This window comes from Condylura cristata, unplaced genomic scaffold (assembly GCF_000260355.1).
Source record: "Condylura cristata isolate star-nosed mole 26May11 unplaced genomic scaffold, ConCri1.0 scaffold00015, whole genome shotgun sequence".
In the NCBI taxonomy this organism is placed as follows: Eukaryota; Metazoa; Chordata; class Mammalia; order Eulipotyphla; family Talpidae; genus Condylura; species Condylura cristata.
The window spans coordinates 14839882-14861994 of record NW_004567116.1 but is presented as its reverse complement, the minus strand read 5'-3'; positions in this window follow the sequence as shown (position 1 = coordinate 14861994).

Sequence of the window (22113 nt, the reverse complement as noted above, 5' to 3'; positions counted from 1 at the left end):
GGGCTACACATAGTTATTTTCTTTCAAAAGAGTAGAGTGTAGGGTGGAAAGACCTTGATCTAAGACTATCTAGTGGAAGACCTTGATTAAAGACTCCCTCACACCATGGAATAGAGGATAATATCCTACTTAGTATATGCTGAATAGGACGTGATGGGATTGGCACTTCACCTCTATGTATTTCTACTAAAATGACTTAGCACTACTGTGATCATGAGAAAATCAACAGGAAAATCTCCAGTGAGGGGTTAGTATCTGACAAGTACCATTAAAAACAGTTCTGGCCATCTAAAACAGGTACCGTTTGAGAAATCATAACAGCACAGAGGGGCTAAGGAGGCATGATAATGAAATGGAATTTGGTTTCCTACATGAGGCTGTGAACAGAAAAAAAAAAAAGTTAGGGGGACAACTGGAAGAAAATTGCATGTAGCATGGACTTTATTTAATAACGATGCTGTCAATATGCATTCATTAATTATATGAGATAGTGACATGGATGTGGATAACGAGGCATGGGGTGCATGGGAACTCTTGAACTTTATTCACTATAAATCTGTAAGTGTGAAGGAATTCTACATTTTGGGAACCTAAATTTCAAGGACTCTTTGAAAGTGTTTAAAATGTTTGGCTAGAGAAACGTCTCCAATAATTAAAAGAAAGCTTTCTTCCTCTTTAAATTAGTTGATTTTTTTCAAGCCAAGTGATTTGTCTCTCATTACTGAAATATACATTTTAAATAGGAATTATTGTTAATAAATGTTCAAATGACATATGATTTAAATGTAGAATGAAACTCTTCATAAGAAATCATAACTAGTTTAGAAAGGAAGACAAAATGAATCATTATGAGATAAACACCCCTTCTACTGTGGAGTATTATTACATTTAGCATTTGTAAAGAAAATAAGTTTTTTTTTCATATTAACAAAAATGCTATAAAAACCCTGGGATCCCACATTTTATTTTATTATCTTGTTTTCCTGATCCTCACTCTGTGTGAGACTTCTAAGATTTTGGAACATTCCAGTGGCCTGGAACAAAGAATCCTAATCTTAGTTCTTATCCCCAAGGGTAATAAGAACCTCCTTATTCATTCTTGCTAAAATGAAAATTTGAAACATAGCCATTGGGGGAAAGGATGTCCTGAACAAACTTCATAAACAGGTTTTATGGTCCTCACCCTACCCCAGATTAAAGAGATTCCACTTCAAGGACTACAAATCCCATAATTTCATTACTACCAGAGAGAGGATTGCTGGGACCTGAGGGTGGAGCTAAGCAGGCAGGCTTGGAGGTGCTTCTTGTTGTTGTTTTTTTCTCACCAGCTTTCAGCATGTTCTTGGAGCCCCAGTCAGCAGAACGGACAGGATACATTCACCACTTTGTCGGTGTTTCTTCTCCCTGAGTTACTCCCTTCTTCATTTCTTCCATTTTGTAAATAAACCCTTTATTAACTTTGTGTGTGTGTGCCTGGGGTTGAGTCTCATTATAAGTCCCTTTTAAGCATGTAGGTGAGTACGCACAGTCAGGCCAACCCCATTCACCTTGGGTTGCTCTGTAACAAAACCAAAATATAGTAGCTTCAAACCAGAGGCCCATTTTCTTATGCAATCTGATTGCTTTGCAATAATCTGGCTAACAACCATGCAGCATTGCATTTCGAGTCCAGAAGTCTTTCCTTGCTCCAAATCTGAATCAATTGAGAAGTACACAGCAGAGGAATCTGTTAGGCAGATTAGTTACATATTCTGGATTATGACAGCTTCCCCATGATTGGTGTCCTGAAATCAAGTATCAGAGTAAATTAATAAAATAGTTCCAGGAAATCAGGAGTCTCCATCCCCATAAGATCTCATGGGTACTCAGCAATAAATCCTATCCACCGTAAAAGCTTACCTATTACTTTGATGGTTTGAGAAGGAGACGCAGGTGGATTTTATATTTTTATAATCAATAGCCTTTGCGAAAAGCAAAAGGATCACGAAATCAAAAGTAAACACACACCAAGGCTTTCAGCCATTCAAGTGAGATTGGCCAACATAAGAAGGGCCCCAAGTCCATTGAAATAGTTTCTCCTCTTGAGTCCTGACTTTGGGAGCTAGAGCGGGAGCAGGAAGTGGCTCAGCACAAGGCTGTCTTTGCAAAACACTAAACCTTTTTAAAAAAGTCTGTATTCTTATCTGACTTTTGCTGTTGACTGCACAAAAGAAAGAGGTATAGAATATTGTGTTTATCACTGACATGCATGTGGTTGGAGGGGGAACTTGCATCTAGCTCATCTATAGAGAAATATTAAAATCTACGTTCACACAACCAGGTTAATCCCAAGCTAAATTTATATAACGACAGTTCATCAGCCTGTGCTGTTTCAAGCCCCATCCTTTGCAGAATGGCTTGCATTTTAACAGAGGGAGAAGCCATGGCTGCAATTGATATTCAGAGTCCCCAGGCCGCTGGAGAGCAATCATGCAAAGATCTGAGTCAACAAAGAGGAACGTTGGGCTGTGTTACTGTGGACAAGGCAGATGCAGGCTCACTTTTTATCCTTTTGGTTTCCTTAACAAGAAAACATGTGTTAGACGTGGTGGTCTCTAGGTGAGCAGTGGTTATGTGTAATTTGTATTGTGCCCAAAGTCACACAGTTAAGCGATTGAACCTGGAAGTGAATGGGAGAGGGCAGAAATTGCATTGGTGAGATTGTGACCTAAGAAGGAAAACTTGCATCCCCATATTGCTTTTCCTTGGGAAATAGTAGCAGAATTTTGTTTGCGGGTGTATTAGAGGCTTTATTATGTAGTGTTATAAACACCTCATATGGCAAGCAGAATTTTAGTCCCCATGAACTCTTCCCATGATATTACCCTCGTGAATATGTTATTTGGCGTAAGAGACAGTAGGGAATTAAGGTTAGTGGCAGATGACCTTAAAATAGCAATTTATCTTGGATTATCCAGAGGAACCAGATGTAATCACATGAGACTTTAGAGCAAAGATCTTTTTTTTTGTATGGTAGTTGGAAGGGAAGTGAAAGATTTGAGGATTTGATATGCTGTTGATGCCTAGAACCTAGAGGGATCCATGTAGTGGGGTGTTTCAACGACCTCACTCTTGTCACATACCTGAATGAGCTTGGAAGTAGAGCCCCCACATAAGAACCCAGCCTCGTGGACACCTTGCTTCAGACTTGGACATTCTTTTTTTTTTTTTAAGATTTATGTATGATGTGTACAAGAACCGGGGTTTAAGCCAGAGGTATTTGTATGTGTGTGTGTGTGTGTGTATGGGGGGGTGGTGTGGTGAGAGGACTCATCAGAGACAGAGTGGGGCAGAATGAAATACACTGCTAAGGGGAACAGCATGAGAGACAGGAGAGGTCTGCTGCGCCATGTGGGTTAGCTCCCTGGCCAGGGATTGAACTGGTGCTGCAGTGGCTGCAGATAGCTTCATGCTTTTGGAACTTAACCCCTTGTGCCACCAGGCAGGCCTCAGTCTTGTGCATTCTGAACTGAGGACCTGCTGAACTAGCTGCACTATACCCAGGGTTCTGACCCAGGGTACTCTGGGATAATAATAAGTATCACTTTGGTCACTAGGTTTATGATAATTTGTTACTGCAACAATAAAAAGCTAATAGTAAAGCCCCTCGAGACTTCATAGTTTTTTTTTTTTTTTAAAGATGTATTTATTTATGCATACAGAACTGGGGCACATGCCAGAGGTGCGGGGGTGGTGAGCAGATTCACCAGAGACAGAGTGGGGAGCAGAACAGGCAGATGTACTGAACTACACTGCTGAGGGAAGCAGCAGGTGAGGCAGGAGGGGTCTGCTGCGCCATGTGGGTCAGCTCCAGGGCGGGGATCGAACTCATGCTGCAGTGGCTGTGGATAGCTTCATAGTGCTGCGCTTTAACTTGTTGTGGCACCTCATTCTTAAATTCTCAGTTTCGTTGCAAGTTCCTTAGAAATGTTGTTCCTGATGACTCTCCTTTACCACCCTGCTAGTAGTTTAGGTGTCTGTGTTCTATGTTCTCATAACAATACGAACTTCTCTTGTACTTATTTGTATAATTATTTTGTCCCATGTTTTGTTTCTTTTCATTCATCTTTATACTCTGGAAGACAGTCGTTTCTGTGTTGTTCAACTCAGTACTGCATCTGACACCGAAAAAGGTACTGTCAGTACTTGCTGGGATTAATAATTGAATATTCCTCCCACTCACTGGCCATTTTGAAATATCAAAGGGGTTAATCCCATGCAGATGTCAGTGGAACAAACTTTTAAATGTTCCTCTGTCTGACACTCAACTTGAGTACCATTTCCTGAGACCTGACCTTCTATTAATATTCAACCCAAAGAAAGGAGCAATGACAGAAACCAAAAATGGAAAATGTGGAAGATAAGAAGAGAATAGCAGGGCTCAGAACTCCTGTTTCTGACCATCACTTTCAGTGTTTTTCAGATTCAAATTTGTTTCCAAAGAACAGAAGCTGAGAGGAGGGTGATGCTATCTGCTGCTCACATAATTGTTCATTTCTGAGAAGACAGCTTCAGCTATAAGCAGCAAGGTTTTTTCTTTTTATTTGTTTCTCCCTTTTGTTTAAATAAAAGTAATTATGTTTGCATTAGATGAAGTGCTGACTTGTTCTTGTGCAAAACAATGGAGATTTGTTTTCTTCTCCATCTCGAATTCACTATATCATCCTGACAGTGGCCCTTGTGAAGCCACAGTCATGTAGAAAGGATTTTGAGAGGCTGGGTTTTCTGCACTTAATGTCGACTGGCCAAGTCAAAAAGATTGGAAGGATGCTTACAGTTTTGCATTCCTGGGAGGTTTCATGAGGTGCTAAATTCTTTCAATAGTCACTTAATGCAGCAGGAAAATAATTAAATTGTGACCCCAGTGATTTATTTCTGCTTGTTGTGTATTTTGTGGCCAGTGAGCCTCCAGCACTTCCCCCAAATACCTAAGTTTCTGCCCTCTTCAAATTTTCCTTGAGTAGAATCTTGGAAAAATATTTTCAGTGACATGAGATGCTCTGAAGTAATTAGAGAAGCTTGAGCAGCCTGCACAGGCGGATCTGGGAGAGGTAAAGACTGAGGAGAGGCAAGGGCTCTGAATCCTCGTCTCCCTGAAGACTGAGAGGAATGACCTTCTGGGTCAACAATGGCCACCTGGCGCTCAGCTAGCTCCAAAATCAGAATTCTAATGATAACTGAGACAGTCGGATAAAATCTCTCCTCTCACGGTGGAAGGCACATGTTTCATTCTCCTCACTGGGTTTGTAGATATTTCTGGGCACTGAAGGAGTGGCTAAGTGTATTTGTACAGGAATCTTTCTTTTAAGTCAAGGCTTTATTTGAAATTCTCCTGAAATTTTACTGCTGCACTCCTTTTTCTTAACTCCTCTGTTACTGAAAGGTTGTGTGGTGACCTGTGAAGATGGTAGAAGCCCCGAGGAACTTGGGGTGGATTTAGGCTCTGCCATTTGCCGGTTGTAAGAACACCTGTCTGCACAGCAGTTACTGCATTGGGCTGCAGTTTCTACTAGTGAGTGGGTGGATAATGTGCACTTCTGGACATAGCTGTGAAGAAAAAAGATGTGATAACATAGGGAGACTATCAGCACAGTTCTGGCAAATCATCATCTTTCAGACAAGAAAAACAGAAACTCCCTCCCCTCACCGTATCTGTGATGGATTATGCCAGAAGCTAAGATAACACTTCTGTTTCCATTTTTGCAGGACTTTACACTTGAATTCTCTTCTTGACCCACTAACATTTCTCTCTAACCTTAGACTTATCCTTTCAAATAGAAATATAAACGTAATTTTTTTCTTTCTTGGTTATCTTAGAACTTTATTCCTCCAATGTTTACCCCAGTGAGATATGCCTTATGCCAGACAAGCAAGGATTGTTTCATCACAGGGACATTAATAAAAGAAAATACTTAGAAGAGATTTTGAATACCTGCTACTGAAAGTCTACCATTGAGATCCCTCTTGGTCCTCAAAATGACCCTGAGAAATGATTGTATCAAGAGCCCCGTATGCAGATGTGGAAATAGAGACTGGGTTAGTGTAAGTCCAGATGTCTGATACAAAGCTCTTGCTCTCTCCGCAAAATCAAGTCTCCTTTGGTTTTGAGGATAAAGAGGTGAATTTTGAACATGGCAAAGAGCAGGTGATCTGTGCCTCCTTAGTGTCTATGAGCACATGAATGGAAAATTACCCTTTTCTCTTAAGAAAGGGGACTTCTTGGAATGCTCAAAGAACTCAGCTTCTCTCCCTAAAATGATTATGTTATTTATCTTGAAGGGTGATAACAAGAGTCCTTCAGAGAATAAGATGTATCAGGGCCAAAGAGGGAAGGCAGCACAATGGACTATAGTGGTGGACTGTGGGTGATTTGTGGTGGGTGCACTGTTATGGTATTACCTGATAGGGGTGTCCAAATGTTACATCTATCTAAAATACATTATTTTTTTAAAAGGTGTGTCAGGACCAGTGTGTTGAATGGCAGATCTCTACTGGCTTTGGAGTCTTCATGACAAAGTCCAGAACAGTGAATTATGAGTATTGTTGCTTGAGCCCTGTAAAAAAACCTCTAGTTCCCCTCTTACATATCCTTATAAGACTCTCTGTTTAGTAAATTATTGTGTTTCCCTCAGTCACTTGTTACATTTAGAAACAGGGTTTGGTATGCAGGTTTGAGTAATGGGCTAAAATGAGACCATTCCTCTTTGTTGATAACATTCTGTTAACAACTCAGATTCATGGTCAGCCATTATTCAGGGCATATTCTCACTCTTTCAAAAGGGGGAGTTTTAAGACTTTGAGGTAGGAAGGGAATCTGCGCTCCTAAAAGCCACAGCAGATTGACATACTTGACAAGCTCATTCTAAAATTACTTTTTGTTCAGTATAATTTGATTTAATTCAATTAGATTTTGTGTGTCTTTTTAAAATTTCTCACAGTAAAAATTAAAACTTAATGTTTCTTCATAACATCCTGATATCATCCTAATAATTTTTGGATTGCTTAAATAAAACTTACTCTTATTGCTGTGCTAATTCCTCATTGTTTTTTGTAAATTCATTTACTCTGAAATTGTCTGGGGGGATGCAGATAAGCACAGTAGCTACAGCTCACAGAGGACTTGGGGAAGTGTGGGGATGAGATAGAGCTGTACACAATAGCACCTCTCTTCAGCACTTATAATCTAATTTACCAAACCAGACATCCCTGTAAAAGGAACCAATGTCAGAGGACAAAGCTTGCAAGAGAAGTGGCACTTTGAATATTTATTCCTGGTATGGCACGTAGTATGTAGATAATATGTAAACATTCGATGGATGAATACATGAGTGGTGGAAGAATAGTGTGGGCTAAAAGAAAAAAAGAATACATGCTTTAAGTAAAAGGGAGGAATTTTGGCTTTATTTTTAGATTTGGGTTTTTTTCATTCAGTTTTGTAAAATGGATATAATACTCATTTCCTTCATTGCCTATAGTAACCAATGAAGAAATGTTTGGAAAAAACTCAGAATGAGTAAATTTATATATATTAATATGTGTATTAAGTGTCTTTTTATTTCTTCCCTTGTTCTAGAAAGAATTTGAGGTGATAGACAAAGACATTCAAATTACTAGGATTACTTACAAAAGTAGAAGAGAAAATATTAGTAACAGGAACTTCACTAATAGAGAAAAACTTATGTATAAAATGGTAAAACCAGTACATAAGTTGTGGGGTATAAGTATTTCTGCATTATTAAAAAAGAACCACAGATTTGGGTCTAAGCTTTCTAGTGAATAAAGCCAGTCATTAAGATAAGATATATAATTCAGATTGTTAGCCAAGCAAGGACAAAACAACTTTTAGAAAACTAGTCTGCAAAAATGATTTGTTGTGAATATGTTTACTTCATTCCAATAGACTTTGTCAGGCTATTTCTTTTATTGTATATCAGTGTGGAATTCAATAATGCCCGAATACTAGAGAAGAGGTATAAAAACCTTCAGTCAAAACATAGATTCATAATGACAAGGCTTATTCCTGAGATAAACTGAATTTATCCATTTTCATCTCATTTTAGAAAGGCCAAGTAAGTCAGATAAAAGTGGACAATTTAATAGGCAATCAAAAAAGTTTGGTTACAAAGTTATTAAATACATATATTTTTGGGGTAGGATTTTAGGATAAAAATGTGCTTCTTTGACTTCAGTTACAATGATTATGATTTAAAGTTTTTTTTTTTACTATTATGTGTTTTACTTCTACCTAAGTTATATAAAAAATGCCATTATGAGTAATCTGTTATATTTTCAACATTTGTTCATTCCCTTTCAACATTTGTTCATTTGTTCATTCATTTGTTGGATTTCCATGGTTTCATCTGTAATCATTTTCCTTTGAGGGAATTCCTTTTGCATTTCCTACAGTGAAAGTTAAATTCTCTTATGTATATCTAAAAATGTTCTCTTTTAGCTTCAATTTTAAAGGATAATCTTATAAAGTGTGAAATTCTAGTATTAGCAGTTTTTTTTTTTTAAAGCCTTTAATAGTTTATTCCAGTTCACTAATACAAGCATAGTTTTGGGTGAAAAATCAGCTGCCAGTTTGTTTCTCTGGAGAAAATATGTTCCCCCTCAAGTCCAGTTTTAGACTGGACTTCATTTTTTTTTTGTTTTTCTACAAAAAAACTTCTATTTACCTAGATGTGGCTTTCTTTCTATTTGTCCTGTTCAAACACATTTTGAGCTTCTTGACCTGCATGTTAATGTCTTTCATTTAAAAAAAAAATTCTTGGTCATTAGTTTTAAAAATAGTTCTTCTTTCTTAGTTTCCTGTGATTTCTTTCTTGGAATCTAATACTTTAGATTCCAAGTGCTTTTGTATGTATTTCATGTTTCTATTGTCTTTTTTCTGGTACATATTTTTTACACTTGCATCTTAGCTTGGCTTATTAATGATTTTACTGTGTCTCTTGGTCTATCCATCTAATACTTCCCTAGTACATGTGCACTGAATAAGAAAGAAAAAGAGGGAGTGGGAGGTGCGGAGGAGAGAGGGGGGGAGGGGGAGGGGGAGAGCGCAATATGATGCCTGTACTGGGACTTGAGTCTAGGTAGAGTCAGCTCTGTAGTCCATGTAGTCTAGTTGGTGACTCCATGTGCTTGGATAGTTCTTGAAGTTTGGCTTCCAGGTGTGCCTGAAACTATTCACTGACAGCTTTCTAACTTGTGTGTCCCTTCACCAGAAATACTTATTTCTATTACCTTTCTCTTGTTCCCAACCAGTCATTTTCTGCTTCTCACACCTGAGTGAACCTGAATGCACAAGCAAAGTGACATTTAATGGAAAACCTTTTAGTGACCATTCCTCAGCCAGTTTCCATGGGAACAAATACTACCCAACAATAGGCTAACTTTTAATAAATTGTCATTTGGTGAACATTTTATCCTGCATACTGGAGTTATCTTTTTTTTTTTATTCTTTCAAAAACTATACTGGGTTTGGGTGGGTCAGTCATTTTTGAGATACAAGTTACCATTAAACATTACTTAAATATTGCACAATTAAAGGCATCCCTTTTGATTGTGCTTTCTGGGAGATAGCTAGATAGCTAGATAGATAGGACAGTGAAATTATAAAATGAAGTGGACTGTGCGTATGTGTTTACAAATACTCTAGATGTCATACTTTGTAAGTTTGGGCTAAAACATTCTGTAAAATCTTTAGTAATTTTAAGAGTGCTTACAAAATTATGACTTGCTTTACATAGATTGTTGGGAGTGCTAAAAATAATAAGCTGTTTCAGAAACTAGTTCTTGGATGTTTACCTGTTATGTGGAAAAGGACAATTTGATAACAAAGTCTTTGTGAAATATTCAGAGATGTTTCCCAATGATTTGCAATTTCTTGGATAGGGTAATCTAGCTGTATTTACATGTGATTTGTATTGCTGCACAGTTGATTCCTTCATGGAGAGTATAAAGTTCTTCAGGCCACCATTTGAAAGACTGTAGGGTGAATGTGAAGAAGCACTCAACTTTGTATAGGAAATTATGGGCTCTAGAGACCATTTAGGGTCTCCACAGTTGGATTTTTAGGTAAGTCACTTTATTTGTAAAATGATAGAGATGAATTATATTATTTTAGGCTCTTTGAATTTAATGATTTCCAATTATAGGACTATGTTTAAGACAGACAAATTTTGTGCCACATCCATTTTCAAGAGATGTTTGTAAAATTTTACTCCTTTTTAAAACTTTAATCATTCATGGACAGGTACTACTGCTACTGTAGAAAAATTTACGAGCATCTGAGTCTGCCATGTTGACATTTTTCAGGAAGAAAATAATCAGTACTTTCTTTGCTTTCTGAGTTCAGAAGCAATTCAGAGATGAGTTAGTTATAAATTGGAACTCTGAACCTGTGCTTGAAAAACCTTATCAGAACTTTCTGTACTCTTCCCTTAGTATGCATATCCCAGCTAAGGTAAAGTTCAGCTCTACAGAGAAACAATTGTCCTTGGTTGTTGCCTCATATTAGTTTGGGAATGACAATAAAGAAAAGCATGCCAATTTTCAGAGATGACTTGTAATAATGTTCATTGGCAAGCAAATGCTGTGAAAATTTTTTGAGCAGTGAGAGTGATATGCCCAACATAGAAATTAAAGGGAAATTGAAATGGGGAAGGTCCAAGAATCGGAGAAAACATCGCAAGCATTATTTCTTGTTAATAAGGACTCCTACTTCGTGGTCAGCATGAACAGAAAGAAACAACATGAAATAGTAAAAAGAGAAAGAGTCAGAGTTGATTGAGATATAGCAGCACACATATGTTACTTGGGAAATGGTGGTATAAATTAGGAGTGAGATGGAAAAATTTTAAATTCACACTGCTGATGGACTATCCATCTGAAACTGTGAAGATATGTAAAGGAACTTGAGCTGGTGATGTAGATGTTTAAGTTCATTAACTATATATGATAATTACTGGCACGTATGTGTGGAAGGTTGTGAAATCAAGAAGAAGCCAGCTCCACCATTGGGGAATGAGAAAGAAGAATGGGGATACATGGAAGAGATTCTAATTGAGTGTCATGTGAATTTTAGGAAACTAGAATTTTAAGACGGAGAGATAATCTGTGCCAATGCTTTAGAGAGGTAATAAATGAAGAAGAAAGAGGAAAGTACCACCCATGGCTTGAAGAGTGCAGCCTCAATGTTGGAGTACTTTTCAGGTCAGTTTTCAAGGAGTGCAGGAGGGAGTGGTGCTGCTCAGGGAGCAGTATCCACATTAAAAAAAAAAAAAAGATTTATTTATGCATTAAGAACTGGGGTACAGGCCAGAGGTGCAGGGGAAGTGGGAGGATTCACCAGAGACAGAGTGGGGAGCAGAACAGGCAGATCGATGAAGTACACTGCTGAGGGGAGCAGTGGGGGAAGACAGGAGAGGTCTGCTGCACTGTGTGGGTCACCTCCCGGGCTGGGGATAGAACTCACCTCCAAAGCAGCTGAGGCTGGCTTTGCAGTGCTGTGCTTCAAACCATTGTGCCACCAGGGAGGGCTCAGTGTCCACATTTTTCAGTTGAGAAACTAGAGTTGTAAAAGAGACATTGTTGTTTAAAATAGAAAACTGGAATGTTTTGATTGCAGGGAGTCTATTAAATCTGCACATATTATGGCTGCTACTTCTTTTTTGTGTTGCGTGGTTTTCTTTCACAGAATTACTTCTTTTTTAGTGACTGTCCATACAGTTTTCCTTTCCACTCTAGGATATCCATGTGACTCAGACCCAGTCATTAAGAGCTTTCTATCTTTTGATCAAATAATTGGTTCCGAGAGAAGTACATGATTCCAGTTTAGAGATTAAGGGCTCTCACTGGAACCGCTTCAACAGTCATTAGGAAAAAGACAGCTTTTTCTTCTACTATTTATAGTGACAATGAAACTGTCTGAAAATGAAAGGCCTGGAAGTGACAGAACACAAACATAGACATACAGGGAGGGAAGGAAGGAGATAAAGAGGGAGGGGGGAACAAAAGAAAGAGAGAGTGGAACTTTTGTATTCAACTATAACCTAATTCTATTTTAAACAATGGTAGTAAAAATACATATGGGGGCCCTCCCTGGTAGCACAGCTGGTTAAAGCATAGCACTAAGAAGCTAAAACCACTCTGCATGAGTTTGAACTGTGTCCGCCCCAGAGGTGATCCACATGGAAGGGCAGACCTCTCCTGACCCTCCAGCTGCTCCCCTCAGCAGTATACTTCATCGATCTGCCTGTTCTGTTCCCCACTCTGTATCTGGTGAATCCTTTCACCGCCCCTGTACCTCTGGCCTGTACCCCAGTTCAGTATGCACAAATAAATAAATCTTTAAAAGAAAAATATGTATAGGAAAGAAAAGTGCATAGTGGAAAGGAGTTGAAATCAAGTCTCAGAGGAAGCTCTAGGAGATGAACTGGAGAAATTTGCTTTAGATAAACATTGCATCATGTTTTCCCCTGATGTTGTAAAAAGGAGTAAAATACAATGCAAGAGAAACAGAATTATTGTTGTATGAACAAGCTGAGTGAAAGTAATTAATATAAGTGGTTAAAATCCTCTTCTTAGCACAGCAAAAAGGACCACCCATCATTTGACACAACATCACATTACGTTGACTACTTCATAAACTGCCAGTGAATAAAAAGTTTCTTTGATAAAGCTGTTATGCTACTAATTGGTTGTGTGGTTGACTGAACACATGTCGTATGGGGAGTAAGAAAAGACAAGGAAAACCCTTGAAATAATTGAGTGTGCATGTGTACACATGTGTGTGTGTGCGCACACACACACACACACACACACTTCCTTTAAGGGAATGGGGGCATGGCCAGTTGGAGCATTGCTGTTGTGAATAAAACTGTGACTAAGTCTAATTCCTGGAACTTTGCCTTGAAGTCATTATCCTGCCAATTCTGGGTGTACTTCGTGAATATATTCTTTTATGGTTTCCTAGTTTCTTCTTTTTTCCTTATTCATTCCTTGTGAATATTTATAATGACTAGTCATAGGGATTAAAAGTTTGAACCAGGAAGATATGGTCTCTGCTGCCACAGAGTTGAAGTAATGTTGAAGGATTAAGAGGGGACCAAATATTTCAGGAATCTGAAGCCTTTTATCTGTTTTACCAACTGCAGAAATTTTTATAAGAACATTATTTATCGATAACTTGTCAAAACAGAATCAGCCATGTTTATTTTTATGGGAACTGGGAAGTTGATTATGTCCGACAAGCTTGACACTTTATGTAAACAAACCTTTGGAGAGAAGTCAGACCTTGAAAATAGTATGCTAGGCTTGACTGCATCATTTTTTTTAAATGAATGCATTTAAGCCACATGCCTTTTTTTTCTTCCTTCCTGCCCTATTCCTGACAATGTGTGTGTGTGTGTGTGTGTGAGAGAGAGAGAGAGAGAGAGAGAGAGAGGGAGTGAGAGAATGAAAGAAGGAGGAAGGTTATTAAAATTATTTGCAGTGACTTATTTCCTTGAAGAGTTTGGTGGAGAGCAACGACTCACCATGTACAGTGATTTGGAAGGGACAGCCATCCCTGTATACTTTGCATGAATGAATGCACCAAACTACAAACCAGCAGTGGGGTTATAACGGAGATCTCAGAAGGAAAGTATGCCATGTACATTGCCACCATATTAAAGAATCTACTGCTCCCTCTAGGGTTTACATTCCAGCAGTGGCTGGCATGAAGGCTATACAAGCATTGCACAACAACGTTAGTTTAGTTTTACTTATATAAAGTCAAGAACTCATTCATTCAGAACTTTGGTTTAGTTCAAGAAAAACTAGTTTTGTGATGACTTCAAACCCTGATTATTGGTTAGCTGTGTTGTTTATTTCCTTTGAAGGGTTTTCCCAAGATATGATCATACTCAAACCCACTTACCAACTTAACTCACCTGTTCTGGGTAGTTGAAGAAAAATTTTTTGGCATGAAGTTGCCTTCACCTGCCCTTTATTTATATCCCTGTCTTAAATATGGAAGACAGAGGAAGGATAGAAAAGAAAAGGAGAAAATATTTTGTGATGATCAAATCTCTTCATAAGCCCAGACACTGCAGCCATACTTCTTGATATGCCTTCTTCAAATAGTCACTGTTGTCTGTTGTTGGAAAGGCAACACTACCCAACTGCCAGAACATTTGATTTCAGAAAAGAAACGGGGCTTTAGTTTCATCTATTACAATTATAATATGCATAGTTTAGAGTTTTTACTTAATTTTTCTGAACTTGGTAATTTTATAAATCAGGAGCAATAATGCAAGTGTGTCCTGTATTCAGCCAAGAATGAAAATTTGGGTGATGTTGCCATCAAATGTGAGAATGAAGACCTTTTGCAAAAGTCACACACAGCATTTTTTCCAATTTTATTGCAATGTAATTGACTTGTAACATTAAGTTTAAGGTGCACATTATGATGACTTGATATATGTCTGCATTGAGGAATGATTATCACAATAAGAATAGTTAACACCTCCATAATTACCACTTCTAATTGTGGTGAGAACATTTAAGATCTACTCTCAGCAACTTTCAACCATATAGCACAGTTGTGTTAACGATAATTGCCATGCTGTACATTAGATTCTAGAAACTTACTCATTTTATAGTTGGAAGTCTGTGATTTGTGGACAGCATCTCCCTGTTCCCCCAGCACCCAGCCTCTTGCTATCACCGTTCTGCTTTTTGTTTTAGAGTATGATATTAAAAAAAAAAAGATTTATTTATTTATGCATACAGAACTGGGATACAGGCCAGAGGTGCAAGGGCAGTAAGAGGATTCTCCAGAGACAGAGTGGGGTATGAACAGGCAGATCGACGAAGTACACTGCTGAGGGGAGCAGTGGGCGGGTCAGGAGAGGTCTGCTGTGCCATGTGGGACATCTCCGGGACTGGGGATGGAACTCATGTTGAGTGGCTTAACCCACTGCACCACCAGCGAGGGCCCAGAGTATGACATTTTTAAAGTCCATATATAAATTTAACTTGTGTTGTTTCATCAATGTTGTTACAGGTCAAGATTTCCTTTCTCATAACTATTTGTGAATGTGTGTAACTGACTATGTGTGAGTGTGTGAGTGTGTGTGTGTGTATGACTCCCTCTCTCTTCCCCTCCCTTCTTCCCTCCCACTTTTTGATCATTTATCTGTAGATGGAAACTTTACATTGTTTTCATTATTGCTTATTGTGAGTGATGGCACAATGAATGTGGGAGTGCAGCTGTCTCTTTGAGATACTGATTTAATTTCCTGTCACCACTGTGACTAGTTACATTAATAATAATGACTCTGGGCCATAGGGAAAATGAAGATGGCCCCTAAGTGGACTTTTTGATGATATTGAAGATAATTCCATTAAAACTGCCTGAGTTACTAAATCTTCCAAATAGTTATCTAAGCCAAGGAAATAACTTTTATTTTAAATCATTGATTCTTACACAATAAAAGTTTAATTAGTCAAAACATTTAAGCAATGAGGTGCTAATTGGATTATCTGATCCACTGAGGGTTAAGTTAAATAATCATTTCTACATCAGGCCTTCCTGAAATTCTTTTTAAAATGTTGGCATTCATTTTCCTGTCTCAAGCAGTAAAATAAGGATCATGGAATTGCAAGGAGAGATTGGGGAGGTGGTTAGTCAATGACCAAAACATTTTAAGAAAACCTTTTTGGGGGGCTGTTAACATCACACGCAAGTTTTTTCTTTCATCAGATTGAGGGCCATTTTTTGTGACTGGCCTTTCTTTGAAGGTGTAGTAGGCAAAATATCCCAGTGCAGTGAGAAGCACAGTTACCTGGATTACTGTCATCGGGATTCATCTCCATCTGTTAGGTGAGATATCAATGGAAATGGCTTCTACTGTGTTTGACACCAAACTGCCAGCTTGGATTTAGAGATGAAAGTTTAAAAAATGCAATATACCAGCTCCAGCTTTCAGTGCCAGCTGCAGAGATCAATATCATTTGTACACCACAGTGGGAGCATTTGTTAAGAAATCACTCTGCCTCTGAGTCCCAGGGAGAGAATAAAGCTTCCCATTTCGTATTTAGATGGCAGTTTTCTCTGTGGATACTAGCGAGTTCTTGTGACAGCCACTTGAGCTATGTTCTGTATATTAAGTGTTTTTGTTTGCAATTTAGAAGTGTGAGCTGTTTCCCCCTCCTCTCCTCATCCCCTCTGAATTGATTGATATTCACTAATTCCCTTGGAATTAAAGAAATTGCTTGGGAAGTCGTCAGAGTCAAACACAGATGTGGCTGGTTGGCTCAAGGGCACCTGAAGGAAGTCACATGATCATGGTGGACAGCTGGGCTAGTTGGAAAGAATCAATCCTGAGTGAAAATCAGTTAGACTCAGACGCCAGGCCTAATGCGTGAAGGAGATAGCGATACTAGGTGAAACATAGCAGTTGTCACTCCATCATTTGTAAACCATTGGTGGAGAAGGCTGTATGTGTTGATGGTATGTCAGTAGACAAGTCAACACATGGGTGCTCTTGTTGAAGCTTCTCACCATGCCCTCAGACCACTAGTATTTGCTCTCTTCCCTTCTTTCTCCTGTTGTCACACTTGTTCCTGAGATTTCGTCTTGGGACAGACAAAAATGCATACTTCAGGGCAAGTGATGTGGCAAGTTGAAGACTGTTCAGGATGTGTAGCTTTAGATGTAAGGTAACTGGAGGCTGTGGAATATGGCAAGGTTACATTAAGGGTAGGAGCAGGTTCTGATTTTGTGGGGCTGGGAGCTTATAAAATTATTGAGATTCTTTTTGAAAGAACATAAATTATGAAAAAAAAAGAGGTATAAAAGTGAATGTTTACTTAGGGAGAGAAATATCACCATGAATTACAGATGCTAAAGTTCTGTCCAATATCGCAAACATTAAATACATACAATTTTATTAATTATTGTACAAATCTTTTATTGTGGACTGAATGTTTGTGTCCACCAAAATCAATATGCAGAAACCCTACCCCCCAATTTGATGGCATTAGGGAGAATTAGGGAGATTACTAGGGTTAGGTGAGGTCCTGAGGGGTTCCTTCTGCAGGGATTAGTACCCTGAATCCAAGAAAACACCAGAAATTGCGCTTTTAATCTTACTCCTGTATGAGCAAAAGAATAGTTCACATGATCACATGGTGAGATGACAGCTGGCTGCATATGTTGAAGAAAGAATGAAGCCTACCTGTTTGTTAGCACCTTGATCTTGGACTTCTCAGATTCCATAACTGTGAGAAATACAGTTCTGAAGTTTAAGCCACTCTGTCTGTAATATTTTGTTGTAGCAATGTGAGTATACACACATTTAAAATATCATTTTTCACCTATATAATTTTGGTTGCACATATAGAGTACTTTCAATGAAAACATGATTTTTATTATATTAACATGGTTGTTTGAGATGTGTATTTTATTATTGTTGTGATGCATAAAATATAGGACTATTTCACACATTACACCCTTGCCATTTATAGGTGTGTGTGTGAAAAATAAAGGAATTTTGTTGTCTGTCTTTTCCATCAAAGGAAAAAAAAGTTTGGCACTTTTATAATTACAGATACACATTGTTGTTTTTCTGAAAGGAGAGGATTTATCTGTATCTTCTGTTTAAATTTTAAATTTTTATGAGTTATGGTTATTATACCATTTCCATAGGCTAGGTTTTGGCGCTCCCATTTCAAACTGGTTTCTCCTCCACTACTAACATAATTCTGGCACTAGGTATTATAAGACACCTTCTCATTTTGGCAACCTCTGCCCTTGACCTATGTGTTTATAGTACTGAGTGAGTTGGCTTCAGGCGTAGGAGGGTGGTCCTGACACCACTCCAATTCATGACAGCCAATGCTAACTTAGACTGTCACTAAACAAAAGTAGACTAAATGCACCTGTATCAATGCTTCATTAACTCCTCAAGATGCTTACTCTTCCACTGCCACCTGAAGTGACAGCTAGTGCCAGGAGGGAAATCAGAGTACAAGGAGACATTTGTCTTCAAGTATATGCACTTCATCTTGTTTTAATTTAAATATATTATTTTATAAATTTTACAAAACATGCAGTCAGTGAACATATTGGTGGGTTGTTCCCTTTCCTTCTTGATCTTTGGCTCAGTTACTCCTTCCATCATTGAAGGTGGGGTTTTGAATTTTCCCCACTCTTTTTGTTGAATTACCTGTTTGTCTCTTTTATTCTATCCATTTTTCCCCCTATGTATTTTGGGCCTCTGTTTTTCAGTACTATATCTTGTTGTATTCTTCTTATAGAATTACCCTTTTATAATACAAAAGTTCTCTCCTTACCCTTAGTAACTTTTTTGTTTTGTTTTGTTTTAAAATCTATTTTGTCTCCTATGAGAATATCCACTTTACTCAGATACACTCCAGCAAAGTGACAGTTGTTGGTTTGGTACCCAATCAAGTGCAAAATCAGTTTTATTTATGTGTAAAAACTCATCATGATGGGAGGAGGCAGAAAAGACAATACTAGAATAAGTTTTGTATCACTAGCAATTACTGATCCTCATTCTTGATTCCTATGTGAATTGCACAAAGATGATGATATATGTATAGCTGTTGACACATCAGTAGTTTGGATGAAATAACAAAGCCTCCAAATGTACTTTAGAATTCTGCCTTCAGTTTTGGGGGCAGGAGGATTGGGCTTGGGGCTTGGGGCTTTCTGTATCAGGGGCTCAGCTTCTTTGACATCATGAGGACTTGTGTACAGATGGGAGAAACTGGTCTAAAGTTCCATCACCATCCAGGAGACCTTTCCGTGTTGTCACGGTTCATGCTTCCTTAGGTTCCACAGCAGTCTAGATGTGCTCAGTTTAGAAACGTTGTCCCATTTGTCTTTGCTTACTGTAGGCACTTAGTGTCCTATAAAAACTAATGGCCTCCCTTGTCCTCTGTCCCTATATCTCACAGCATAACTTACATTGTGTTGAAATTCTTTTTTTAAATATATGCCTTTTAAAATACATTAGGTGGCAAATTTGGAGAAAAGGGACTATAATTAGTTATCTTTGGTGTAGATGTTTGACCCCATAAAAACTTGAACATGAATGTACATTTTTTTAAAATATTTAACTCTCTAAAAAATGGTTTATTATTTATTTATCAATACAAGAGCTGCATTATAGGCCAGAGTTGGGGCTGAGAAGTTTCATCAAAGACAGAGTGGGGAGCAGAACAGGCAGATCTACTGAAATACACTGCTGAGGGGAGCAGCTGGCATGAACGGATGGGTCTGCTGTGCCATGTGGGCTAGTTCCCTGGATGGGATCAAACTGAGGCTATAGTGGCTGGCGATAGTTTGATAGTGTTATGACTTTAATCTCTGTGCCACCAGGGAGGCCCATAAAACTTACAGTATTTTAGATACTGATAGTCTAGAGAGTTTATTTGTAGAATTAAAAAAAAAAAGGAGTACTTAACGGATGTTCATTATTATGAATGTCACCTTAGGACTTAGGGTCAAATGGGCTATAATCTATATTAAATACTTAAATATTTAATATTTAATTATTGAGATAATCTATATTCATTAAAACAGTAATTGACATATGTTCTCTTTGGCTGATGAAATTGTAGATACTTAACATAAAGTCATTTTTATTTTAAGTGACTCTACCCCAAGTAAAGTTAAAGAAAACACTTTCATGAAAGCAGTAGTATAAAATCTGTTAATAACTGAAGGTTTCTAACAAGCTATTTGTTTGAAATTTGCTTGTATTTCATCTAACAGACAAAATAATCCTTTTAAACTAGCATCTTTTCTAGCTCCATTGTTATTGTGTTTGCCAGATGTCCAGGAATGTTGATATGTCAAAAAAGTTTTTTGGGCTGTTTTTTCCTCCCAAACTGTTGAGGGAGACCTAGAATCATAATTTTGAATTTGAAGGCATTTTCCAAAACAACATACCCTAAGTTCTGGGCTTCACAGGTAAGAAACTGAAAACTCAGGAATGGAAGTGATTTTTCAATGGGCAAGAACCTACATTTCTTAAATTTTAACCTATCTTTCTCCTATTTCCTCAGATTTTTACAACGCATTAGTCAGAGATTCAACATAATAAGTACCAAAATTCCAGCTATCCTTTTTTTCAGACACTGACAAACTGACAAACTGACCGTAAAATTCATATTTAAGAAACTCCGAATGACCGAAACAGTCTTGAAAGATGAACTAAAGAGGACATATAGTACCCAACTTCATAAACCCTACAAAGCTGCAGTAGTTATGAAAATGTGGTAATGACATAAAGAATAGACGTCGGTATCAATGGAATAGAACTGAGAATCCAGAAATCAGCTATTGCATTTACTGTCAATGATTTGTAAGAACTTAAGACAACTCAATGGGGGAAGTAATAGTCTTTCTAACACTTTGTGCAAGGACAGTTGCATTTTCACTGCAAAAGACAAAGAATTGGATTAGCAGCTCCACCATGTATAAAAAGTAACTCAACATATCATAGACCTAAGTGTGAGAACAAAATTTACAAAAATCTTATGAGAAAGCATAGGTGCAAATCTTTACCTGTGTTACAAGCAACAGTAGAAACATAGACAAATGGACATCACTGAAATGAAAAGCCCAGTGCTTTGAGGATCACTATCAGAAAAGTTGAAGACAATTCACAGCATAGATAAAATAATTGGAACTTATCTATTTGATATGGGTCTTGCATCCAGAATATATTTTAAAATTTTTACAAGTACAACAAAGACAGATAACTAAATTTAAAATTGGGCAAAGAATTTGAATAGAAATTTTTCTAAATATGAGTGTCTAATGTGCATATGAAGATATTCAATGTTATTAATCATTATAGAAATACATTTCAAAACCCTATGTCTTAGAAACACCACTCACAGATAAATGCCCAAGAGAAATGCAAATTCATGTCCACAAAAATATCTGTGAAATGCAGATGAGGCCCTCCCTGGTGGCGCAGTGGGTTAAAGCACAGCACTGAGAATCTAAAGCCACTTCCACATGAGTTCAATTCCCGCCTACCCGGGAGGTGACCACATGGCATGGCAGACCTCTCCTGACCCGCCGGCTGCTCCCCTCAGCAGTGTACTTCATCGATCTGCCTGTTCTGCTCCCCACTCTGTCTCTGGTGAAGCCTCTCACCGCCCCTGAGCCTCTGGCCTGTACCCCAGTTCTGTATGCACAAATAAATAAATTGAAAAAAAAGAAATGCAGATTAACTTAATTCTCTGTCCACTTGTATAAAAATTTTCATCATGTCATTATTCATAATAGCCAAAATGTAGAGACAACCCAATAGCCATCAACCAATAAAGGGATGAACAAAATGTAATCTGTACCACAAAATGTGATTTGACAATAAAAAGAAGTAAAGAATTTATACTTGCTATAGCATAGATAACCTTGGCAAATTTATAATAAATAAAAAAATAGTCATGAAAATACTGTATTCTGTTTGATTCTATTTATGTGGAATGATCAAAATAGGCAAATCCCTACAGACAAAATGTAGGTTATTGGTTTCCAGTGGCAGAGTGAGGGAAGAAAGCAGTGTTAGCTTCTGTTCATTTTTGTATATGATGTGAGGTGGTGGTCTAGTTTCATTCTTTTTCATGTGGCTGTCCGATTTTCCCAACACAATTTGTTGGAGAGATTTCTCTTTCTCCATTGTAGGCTCTTGGCTCCTTTGTCATTAATTAATGTCCATATGTGTGTTCAGTTTTTAATTGTTGAATGCAACAGTAGCTATGGATTTCTCCTATATTGTCTTTATTAAGTTGCGTTATATTTCTCCTGTAACCACTTTTAAGAGTTCTTTTAATTATAACTGGTTGTTAAATTGTCAAATGCTTTCTATGCATCTATTGAGAAGATCAGTGATTTTTGTCCTTGTTTTTGATGCTGCTTATTACACTAACAGATTTCCATGTGTTGAACCATCCCTGAATCCTGGAATAAATCCCACTTTGTCATGATGTAAGATCCTTTTATATAATGATTAAAGGAGCAGTTCATCAAGAATGCACAACACA